Here is a 12,050-nt window from a genome sequence, read left to right on the forward strand (position 1 = left end):
AACTCCTGTTAATCCATGCTAACCTAAGTCGTTTTAGTAGTTGTTTTCATTGGAAACACTTCAGGCTAAATGTTTGAACTTTGTTTTCGCATCGTAAGCACTTATGCATTGCTCTGTGTCCTATCTGTTGCATGACATATTTTTATTCGTGTAGACGCCACGAACGACGCTGTCCACGAGCTAGTTGCTGAGCCGGTCCAGGAGCCACGAGCAGGAGCGCAGTAGGAGGACGCCATTGAGCACGCCCCCGGAGACCTAGTTAACCCCGCTGACCTGCAAGGCAAGCCCCGGAGCATAACCTTATTTTAATTATTCAATGTTTATTTAAGTATTGTGCATTTATGTTCTAGGAGTTGAATGGAACCATAGTATGCATGTTTCCCTAGGTACCGTGGGCCTATACTAGTATGCAGGTGTCGATAGAAATGCTTTGCTAAATCGGATTTCGGTAGAAGTCGAGTGATTACTGTCACTCGCGAGTTTAGGATCTTGATCCCTTAGCTTTGGCTTTGAAATGAATTGTTGAGTAAAGAGAAATGGAGACCGGGCGGAAATGAGTTGGTTTTGGTATGGAATGGATGGAAAGTAAGCTCCGCTTGTGTCGATTGAGGACCGTTCCGTTGTTGGCAGTGCTGATCGAGGATTGAACAGTACTAACCACATACCAGAAGTAGGAGGTAGTCGAAACCGGTAAGCTATGTACCACCTTACAACGGTGATTTGAATTCCGCCATGCTACACTGGGCGTGGGAGTTGGCGGGTGTTGGATAGGATGCCGCCTCCGGGTTCTCCGGGAGTTCACTGCGAGGGGCCCATCACCTGGGTTTTAGCAAGCGTAGTTCAGATGCCGTGGTAATGTGGAAACAGTTGACGCGCGTGGCCCGACGGGGCTTACATGTGTCGTGTGAGATAGGTCCACCTTGCAAGGTTAAATCGGATCGATTCGCCGTGACTCGCGGTTATGAGAGCCTTGATCTCTTTGTCACATCGTAGTAAGAAAGTGGAACGAAAACGGATTGGAAAAGACTGGTTTGGAAGTTACTAAAAGATAATCTGTTCCACCATGTGTGTTTTAGATGAATAGGCGAACTTAGTAATACTTGGTATACTAAATGGAGCTAAAATATTGAAAGTAAGGATTCACTTCTAGCAGCTTTTCAGCAAAAGAACTCCAGAGCCAAAAAGCCTTGCATGTCTAGGTAATGGGCAAAGTATACCCAAGGTCGGGTAAGCCTTGCTGAGTATTAGTATACTCAGGGTTGTTGTTGTAACCCTTCTGAGCAGGTTGTGTCCCTGCGGACTTCGAGGAGATCTGTGCGTCCTGGATTGGACAGCCGCTTTCTCCAGGTTGGACCGTCGAGTGGGCCTCATCTTCCCCGTGAAGATTGGGCAGGTTGGCGTCACATCGGTGGGCAGGATGTGGAGCTCACCTTTTATCGTCGTCGTAGCTATCGTATTGTATTTCAAACTCAGTTTTAAACTTCCGCTGTGCGTTTGAACTCTGTTGTTTGTGTTTAAGACTTTTATGTAAAACTGGTGTTGTAAATTAATTTGAAGATTTCTGTATGCTGGTAACACCTGTGCTCGTCTTTGTACGGGTCTAAGTGCAATTGTGATCCTGGAGTACAGTAGTTTAATCGGGATTTACCCGACAGCCTGTCAGGTTACACCATTTTAAGTGCACAGTAACTTGATTAAGTATTAAGATGATGGTTGGTGCATTTAAGCCGGTTTAATTTGGACGGTGCTGCTACAGCTGGCATCAGAGCTCTAAATTGCACTAGGGTGATTACCTTGCAACGATTTCGGGTTTTCGAAAAGTTGACGCTAGATGCGCTAAGGAATAGAATAGATAGTTCGTATGCCCTAATTATGTTATATAAGTTAGGTGGCAACTAAGTATCTATTTTATTCCAGCACTTTCAGCTTTTACTTTTTGTTAAACCTTACTTCTGTAACGACGCACCTACGTTGAGGTAAGCAAGGTAAGCATTCTGGTAGTCCTTAGAATAGCCCACGTGTTTCATACGTGCGCGGGTCCCGTATGTTGAGCATACGAGGAGGTGATAAGGCTCAATTCAAATGAGCCTGTCGCTATCTGCCGCCTGATATGGAGTGCGGATTTCATGCCGTGTGATTGTGATCACGGCCATTTCCTAAGGCAATGTTACGAAATGTAAACCTGTCATGCGGTGGGCCATGACCGTGACCCTTGGGACACGTCTACCCTTGGATGTCCCGTAAGGCGAGTGTACGGGAAGTGAATACGTTGTTATGACGTATGCAGCGCTGCCCATTCAGCGTCGAACGTCTGGGTGCCATCTCTATAGTGGATGGTAATGTATGTGTGAATATGTGGGAAACTGCATATGCGTTACCCGTGTGGCGTAGGACACATGGGGGCCGTTCGTGTGTGCTGGCACGAAGGGTCCAGAAATAGATATTTATATCTGTCTCTGTGTTCTTCTGCAGGAAACTAACTCCGTAAGCGCGTTATAAATCCTTGATCGTAGGAACGACTAGTCTATATATATAGGGAGAGAACGTAATTGTGCCACCGAATATTCTCGTATACCATATTTTGGTACTTGTTTGGGTGAGAAACGGTAGAATGTGGCATGCATCTTGCTTACCCAAGTTGTGTGTTTGTTTTGTTACCTTCGGTTGCGCTTCACAAAAATTTATTTGGATCACCATGTTTTTACTATGTGTTCTTAAAAATTTATTTGTGTTGCGTTACCAAGTTTAAACCTGTTTCTTTTGAAAACTGTGACTTATGTTAGTGCTATGTGTTCTTACAGATGGCTAGCTTCACGCACGTGATCGTGGACGCTGAGGGTTGGGCGCACTCCAATGCCCTCCACACCGGCCACTTTCCTCGTCTGCTGTGGCAGATGCTCAGGGCGTTTGACTACACTGAGCCCCCACAGTACTCCGGACGCGAGTCTAGCTTGCTGGGCACCGAGCGCTGTCAGATGATTGTGAAGATTCCTGCTTGCCCCACTCGCTTGGATTGGGACTCGTGGCAGCTCACTGTCTATGGTAGGAAGCTGGCAGACTCCTGGGAGATTGCAGCTAGGAAGGCTATTGAGGAGTTCTCAGAGAAGCATAATGCAGAGGTGATAGATACTCCTTACAGTGTGTTTCCTCTGAGGGATGAGACTACTCAGGCCTATACAGATCGGGTGAACCGCAACCTGAACTACATGATGCCCGACTACAATGTCAGGACAGCACTCTCGTTCAGCTACTCCTCAGCTTTGAGCAACATGTATGAGCAGCTTCGCGAGGAGAATGCGATATGCATGAGCAAGGCTCGAGAGGCTCACCTCCATGAGCAGCACATGATTGGTACCCAGGACAAGATCAAGACCCTGAAGGCCAAGTCTAGAGCAAGGAAGATCAGGATTCAAGAGTTGCAGGAGGAGTTAGAGAACATGACTCAGATGGTGCAGCACCTTGAGGGGCAGCTTCAGCAGGCCCAGGAGTGGATTGAGGACGCCCAGGCTCAGGTGCAGGCAGCAGCAGAGATGGAGGCTGATGCAGCAGAGGAGGAGCCAGAAGAAGAAGAAGAGGAAGAGGACCCTGAGGAGATCGAGGGAGTGTCTGGAGTCGAGTCGGGACCTGGGACTCCGTGAGGACGCAGCGGGATAGTGTTGATTCTCCCCTTGCAGTGTAGCCTAACTGTAGGATAGTTGGGTAGGATCACCAACATAGTGTTTTAGGCTAACCTTGGGTTGAGAATTCTTTTGTGGCTCAGTAGTTCGAGTCATGTAGGATAACCCCTCGCTAGTGTGGTGTGTAGCCGGGTCATGTAAGACCCCGTAGTGGTGTGTTGTAGGGTCGTTTGTGAACCCTTCTCCCATGTTAGTTTGTTGCCGTAGCACGGCTTGGTTGTATGAACCTTGTTCCAGCTGAAGCAGCGTGGCTGCTTAATGTAAATTTTACTCCCGTAATGATCTTTTCTGTCACTGTGTGAAATTTCAGCCATGAGTTGCGCTTCGACCGTCTTCAAATCTGAAATTTTGTTGAGCGATGTTTAGTTTTGCATGCGTAGAACTACTCTGGGCGAAACGTGTTGAGTTGAGGCGGTGTCAATCGAAACAAGCCATTTTAATTCCCTTGGTGAACCATATCGCGAGAGAAATGATTCATGCCGTGTGTTCATATTATATATGCACATTCTTTACTTGCATGGATTAGTCTTGCTAGCGAAATGGCTAACCAGGGGAATGATTATTTTGCAGATGGGTGATAATCATGACAATGACAATCACGAGGCACTGCCCCAACAACCTCCATCTTTGGCTCAAGCTGTTGCAGCTCTTATCGCGGACCGCAACGAGCAGACGGAGTTGATAAGGTAATTGGTGCAAGCCCAGGTCAATGCCGGCAGAGGTCGACATGCTCCCCCACTAGCACCAGCAGAAACTGACTATGTCGGTTTTCTGGCCACCCAGCCACCTCTGTTCCATAAGGCCGATGATCCCCTTGAGGCTGATGCCTGGATTCGCACCATTGAGGATAAGTTCAGCATCCTCAATTGCACAGAGTTGGACAAAGCCGCCTTTGCAGCGCAACAGCTGCGAGGACCTGTGAAAATATGGTGGGTCAATCACAAGGCTCTACTTCCCGCTGGTATACGTCTCACCTGGGATGAGTTTTTGGCAGCTTTTAAAGCCCACCACATCCCGACAAGCTTGATGAGGAGAAAGATGGCAGAGTTCTTAGCTCTGAAGCAAGGGAACAACACCGTGCTCCAATATGCTCAGACCTTTAACCAGCTATCCCTGTATGGTGGTTTTCATGTGGACACTGATGAGAAGAAACAAGATTGCTTCAGAAGGGGACTTAGCACAAAGCTTCAGGACAAGCTAGCTCTCACCACGTGCAACAACTTTACCGATCTGGTTAATAAAGCTATCACTCAGGAAGATGCCACACTGGCACACAAAGCTGATAAGAAGAGAAAAGCACCTGCTGGATCCTCCAGCAATGCACCCCAGAGGTACAAGTTGGTTCAGACCGGGAATCAGCAGGCTTCAAACCGTCCTCCACAGCAGGGCCGTTGGGTCGCTAGACCACCCCAGCAACAGCAGCAGTGGGCACCCCGTTTTCTGATACAGCAGCAGAGGCCCTAATGCTACAAGCTCCACGCCCCAACAACTACCCCTGTTACAATTGTGGTAACCTGGGGCACTTTGCGCGTGACTGTCGTCTGCCACCTCGACAGAATAACTACAAGACTCCTACGCTGAGTCAAGGTTCCAGCCAGAAGGATCAGAAAAAGAAGGTTGTACCTGCCAAGACTGGTCGTGTGAACTACACTACTCTGGAGGAAGTTCCGGAGGGCACCCAAGTGATGACGGGTACGATCTCCGTTAATCACTGCCCTGTTACTGTGCTATTTGATTCTGGAGCATCTCATAATTTTATCAGTGAAGCATGTGTGGCACGACTTCACTTACAAGTAACATGCCTAGAGAGACCCTACATTATTCAAACACCTGGCACCCGGTTAAATGCTGGCCAAGTAGTTCGAAATGTTCCCCTTACCTTGGGTGGGAAAAATTTTCCACTCACTCCCATTGTTCTTCCAAGTCAAGGCATAGATATCATACTTGGAATGAATTGGATGAAGAAGCATGGCGTTATCATCAATACCTCTTCTCGTATCCTTCAGTTCAACTCTTCCATGTATGGTTCTATGGACATTCATCTTTCCCAGCATGTAATTCCAGCCACTGTCATATACCATCTGGAGGGGAAAGTTCTAGAAGTAATTCCGGTGGTTTGTGAATACCCCGATGTGTTTCCGGAGGACTTGCCTGGCATGCCTCCCGATCAGGATATTGAGTTTGTCATTGAGTTACAGCCTGGTACAGCGCCCATATCTCGAAGGCCATATAGAATGACTCCCAGTGAGTTAGCTGAATTAAAAATCTAGTTACAAGAGTTGCTGGATAAAGGCTATATCCGACCGAGCACCTCACCTTGGGGTTGCCCGGCTCTGTTCGTAAAGAAGAAAGATCACGGACTGAGGCTATGTGTGGATTATCGACCGCTGAATGCAGTCACCATCAAAAACAAATATCCACTTCCTCGTATTGATATTCTTTTTGATCAACTAGCCGGAGCTAAGGTATTCTCAAAAATAGATCTACGATCTGGTTATCATCAAATCAAAATCAGACCAGTGGATATACCAAAAACAACTTTCTCTACTCGTTATGGTTTATACGAGTATTTGGTGATGTCCTTTGGATTAACCAATGCCCCCGCTTACTTCATGTACCTCATGAATTCGGTATTCATGCCGGAGTTAGACAAGTTTGTCGTGGTATTCATTGATGATATCTTGATCTACTCCAAGAATGAGGAAGAACATGCTCATCATCTTCACATAGTACTTCAGCGTCTGAGAGAGCACCAGCTTTATGCCAAATTCAGCAAGTGTGACTTCTGGCTGAAAGAAGTGCCATTCCTCGGTCATGTCATATCTGCTGAGGGCATCTCTATGGATCCCAGTAAAGTGCAGGATGTACTCGATTGGGAAGCCCCAACTTCAGTTCCTGAAATCCGCAGTTTCTTGGGTTTAGCTGGGTATTATCGACGATTCATCCCCGAATTCTCCAGAATTGCGAAGCCGATGACTGAACTTCTTAAGAAGGGGGTTAAGTTCTATTGGAGTAATCAATATGAGGAAGCTTTCCAGAAATTGAAAACACTTCTCACTTCTGCTCCAATCTTGGCCCAGCCAGATACTACAAAACCTTTCGATGTCTACTGTGATGCCTCGGGCACAGGACTCGGCTGTGTTCTGATGCAAGAAAACAGAGTGATTGCTTATGCTTCTCGATCACTCAAGAGGCATGAAGAAAACTATCCCACTCATGATCTTGAATTAGCAGCTGTGGTCCATTCACTGAAGATCTGGCGACACTATCTTTTAGGTTCATTGTGCAACATCTATACGGATCACAAGAGCCTCAAATATCTTTTCACTCAAGCTGATTTGAACATGCATCAAAGAAGATGGCTTGAATTGATTAAAGATTATGAACTCGAAGTGCATTATCATCCTGGCAAGGCGAATGTAGTTGCCGATGCGCTGAGTCGCAAAGCTCACTGTCATTGCATCTCAGCTATACCATTAAGCGAATCTCTTTGCTTTGAAATGGAAAAGCTGAATTTAAGTATTGTACCACATGGCACATTGGCTCATCTAGAGCTTACTCCTACTCTTCGCGATCTCATCATAGCGGCACAAAAGCAAGATAAAGGGGTGAAGGAAATTCAAAGAAGACTAATAGAGGGAGATCCTAAAGTGAATTGCTTCCACCAGGATACGGAGAATGTGTTATGGTTCAAGCACTGATTAGTGGTGCCTAAGAATTTTGAGCTCAGAAAACAAATTCTGGACGAAGCCCATACTTCACGACTATCAATTCATCTGGGTAGCAACAAGATGTACCAAGACCTGAAGCAACGATTTTGGTGGACTCGGATGAAAAGAGAAATTGCCAAGTATGTGTCAGAGTGTGATATCTGTCGAAGGGTTAAAGCCAGTCATCTCAGATCAGCTGGGACTCTTCAACCGTTGAATATTCCAGAATGGAAATGGGAAGATATAAGTATGGATTTCATCGTCGGCTTACCTCGAACTCAAAAGGGTTACAACTCTATTTGGGTTGTAGTGGATAGATTAACCAAGTCGGCACATTTCCTCCCAGTTAAGACGACGTACTTGACTAAGCAATATGCGGAATTGTACATGGATCGCATACTATGTTTACATGGTGTGCCAAAGACTATCATCTCTGATCGTGGAACTCAGTTCGTTGCTCATTTTTGGGAGCAATTACATGCTTGCTTGGGAACGCATCTTATTCGCAGCTCTGCATATCACCCTCAAACAGACGGCCAAACCGAGAGGATAAATCAAATTTTGGAAGATATGCTCCGTGCTTGCGTCTTGACCTATCCACAGAAATGGGATCAATGTTTGCCATTAGCTGAATTCTCCTATAACAATAGTTATCAAGAGAGCATCAAAATGGCACCATTTGAAGCATTATACGGTTGTCGATGCCGTACACCTCTCAATTGGTCTGAAACCGGAGAAAGAACTATCTTTGGACCCGACATGGTTCAAGAGGCCGAAGAACAAGTCCGTCTTATTCAAGCCAACTTAAAGATTGCACAATCTCGACAGAAGAGCTATGCAGATAAAAGAAGAGATCCACTCGTCTTTAAGGTCGGTGACCACGTCTATCTAAAAGTATCACCTTGGAAAGGCGTGCAAAGGTTTGGAGAAAAAGGGAAGTTAGCTCCTCGCTACATCGGTCCATATCAAATTGTGGAACGATGCGGTCCTGTGACTTATTGGTTGGATCTTCCGGCAAACCTTTCTGCAGTTCATAACATCTTCCATGTATCGCAACTCAGATTGTGCCTTAGAGTTCCGACTGAAGCTGTGGCAAGTGACTCGATTCAATTAGAATCTGATCTCACTTATTCTGAGCATCCTATCAAGATTATCGATCGCAAGGATCGAGTTACTCGTCGCACAACCAACCGATTCTACAAAGTTCAATGGAGTAATCACTCCGAAGATGAAGCGACTTGGGAGAAGGAGGAATTCCTGAAATCCAAGTATCCGGAGTTTTTAAATGCTCATCCAGGTACTACAACTTCGAACCCTTTCCGCCTGTCTTTATTCCTTTGTGCTTGAATCTCGGGACGAGATTCTTTTAAGGGGGGAAGGCTGTAACACCCCTGTGTTAATCGTCTCGCTAATCAAGAGTTAACTCGCTAATCGGGGACTCAAATTTGTCATTAACGCTAATCGCGTTCGCGCAATAAACATCTACTTAGCTGTGTTCGATCTCGTTTTTGTCCTTGATCCGAGCTCCAAATCAATTTTCGCCCAAAACGAAAGTTGTAGATCTTTTCTTCCTCTACAACTTTTATTTTGGCCAAATTTCAAGTTTCTATATGAAAATTTGAGTTTTAACTGGTCAAACTCGGACAAAAATCATTTAAACGAAGAAACAGTGCATCTCCTGCTCGGCACTGTGACGCTCGCCGGCCATACCGGCGACTGTGCTCGTCGGCGCTGCTCCACGCGTCGTCAATCGCGCCCGACCTCGGCGTCGGCGCCCTTATCCTCGCGAACTCCTCGAAGGTTCCTGTCTCGCCCCGTTCCTCCCTTCTCCTTCCTCGGAGCAGCGAGCGGAGGCGAGCAGAGCTCGACGTCAAAGTTTCACTGGCCGAGCTCCGCCCCTCTCCGCCGACGACCTTCCTCCGGCCTTCCTTCGCGCAAAACGAGCCCCCGGTGAGATTCCCCGCGACCTCCTCTTGCTCCCCGTCCGTTTCCCCTTTCGATTCGGGCGCTATCGCCGCCGCAGCACCGCCGCGCCACCGTGGACGCGCCGCCGCCTCCGCGCGCACGCCGCCGGACCTCCCTGGGCGCCGCCCCTCGCCCCTACCATGCGCCCCTAGGCCGCTTGGCCTCCCTGGACCTCGCGCCGCCCCACCCCGTGACCGCCCTGCACCGCCGCCGGCGGAACGCCGCCGCCGACGCGTGCCGCCGCCCTACTCCGAGTGCGCTGCCGCCCTGTTTCCCCACGCGCGCCCTGCGCTCTGCCCCGCGCGCGCCCCGCATCCCGCGCGCCCCACAGCCACCGGCCCCCACAGGTCGCTACCCCGCCGCCTGGACGCCGCCTCCGCTGCCGGCCGGGCCGGAACGGCCACGCGCCGCCGTGCCCTGCCTCCGCACCGCCGCGGGCCGCGCTGAGCGCGTGCCCTGCCGCGCCGCCGCGGGCGCCGGCTCCGCCGGGCTGCCTGGGCCGCGGTCGGGCCAGGCCGCGCCGCTGGCGAGCCGCGAGCGGGCCAGGCCGCCGCCGCCGCCGCGGTGTCTGGCCGCCCCGCCGGACACGGCCTGGAGCGCGGGGAGCAGAGGAAGGGGGGCGGGCCGGGCTCGCTGACGGGTGGGCCCCGGCTGTCAGCCCCCCCTCTTTTATGTTTTTCAATTTGTTTAATTATTCTATTTTCGGCTGAAAGTTTATAATTGCGTAGAAAATTACAGAAAAATGCAAAAAATGCTAAACAAATTTTGTTAGGTTTATATAATTATGATCTTCAGAGGAAAAATACATAAGCATGCATTTTATCACTTTTGCTCTAGGGAAAATTCAAATTGTGTTTAACCTAGTCTATTTTGTACCACTTGTTCTATAACTCTAAAAATTATGAAAAATTCGCAGTGGCTTACTCATTTCATGTGTAGTCCACTGTAAAAGTTTCATGGCCTGTTGCTATGATCTTTTGGGTAGATCTATTTATACTTCGTTTACTTGCTAGGGTTAGTTAATTGTTTCATGCATGCAAAGCAAACTCCTGTTAATCCATGCTAACCTAAGTCGTTTTAGTAGTTGTTTTCGTTGGAAACACTTCAGGCTAAATGTTTGAACTTTGTTTTCGCATCGTAAGCACTTATGCATTGCTCTGTGTCCTATCTGTTGCATGACATATTTTTATTCGTGTAGACGCCACGAACGACGCTGTCCACGAGCTAGTTGCTGAGCCGGTCCAGGAGCCACGAGCAGGAGCGCAGCAGGAGGACGCCGTTGAGCACGCCCCCGGAGACCTAGTTAACCCCGCTGACCTGCAAGGCAAGCCCCGGAGCATAACCTTATTTTAATTATTCAATGTTTATTTAAGTATTGTGCATTTATGTTCTAGGAGTTGAATGGAACCATAGTATGCATGTTTCTCTAGGTACCGTGGGCCTATACTAGTATGCAGGTCCACCTTGCAAGGTTAAATCGGATCGATTCTCCGTGACTCGCGGTTATGAGAGCCTTGATCTCTTTGTCACATCGTAGTAAGAAAGTGGAACGAAAACGGATTGGAAAAGACTGGTTTGGAAGTTACTAAAAGATAATCTGTTCCACCATGTGTGTTTTAGATGAATAGGCGAACTTAGTAATACTTGGTATACTAAATGAAGCTAAAATATTGAAAGTAAGGATTCACTTCTAGCAGCTTTTCAGCAAAAGAACTCCAGAGCCAAAAAGCCTTGCATGTCTAGGTAATGGGCTAAGTATACCCAAGGTCGGGTAAGCCTTGCTGAGTATTAGTATACTCAGGGTTGTTGTTGTAACCCTTCTGAGCAGGTTGTGTCCCTGCGGACTTCGAGGAGATCTGTGCGTCCTGGATTGGACAGCCGCTTCCTCCAGGTTAGACCATCGAGTGGGCCCCGTCTTCCCCGTGAAGATTGGGCAGGTTGGCGTCACATCGGTGGGCAGGATGTGGAGCTCACCTTTTATCGTCGTCGTAGCTATCGTATTGTATTTCAAACTCAGTTTTAAACTTCCGCTGTGCGTTTGAACTCTGTTGTTTGTATTTAAGACTTTTATGTAAAACTGGTGTTGTAAATTAATTTGAAGATTTCTGTATGCTAGTAACACCTGTGCTCGTCTTTGTACGGGTCTAAGTGCAATTGTGATCCTGGAGTACAATAGTTTAATCGGGATTTACCCGACAGCCTGTCAGGTTACACCGTTTTAAGTGCACAGTTACTTGATTAAGTATTAAGATGATGGTTGGTGCATTTAAGCCGGTTTAATTTGGACGGTGCTGCTACATATTTCAAGCCTCGACTCCTTGCAAAGAGGTCCTTCATGACATTAGGCAGTATCTTATCTTTAAGCTTCATAGCAATTTTTCTTCTCAAGAACATTTTTTGCATGCATAATTGTCTTATCCTATCCATAAGATCAACCACATGCAAGGATTTTTCATTCCTAATCCAGCTATTAAATGTCTCAGCTATGTTATTTGTGACATAATCACACTTGCTTGCTTCTGAAAACAAGTGCCTTGTCCAGAGGTGCTTGTGGTTATCATGTATCCACTTCATTGCTTCAGGGCAAGCTTCATACATGAAATTATAGTGCTCTTCAAATCTATGTATCTGGTAAGCTCTACATGCTGGCCATAAGTGCTTCTCAAAGACTTCACCTCGATACCGCTTCTGAAAGTTT

The sequence above is a fragment of the Panicum virgatum genome, chromosome 3K (assembly GCF_016808335.1).
Source record: "Panicum virgatum strain AP13 chromosome 3K, P.virgatum_v5, whole genome shotgun sequence".
Taxonomy (NCBI): domain Eukaryota; kingdom Viridiplantae; phylum Streptophyta; class Magnoliopsida; order Poales; family Poaceae; genus Panicum; species Panicum virgatum.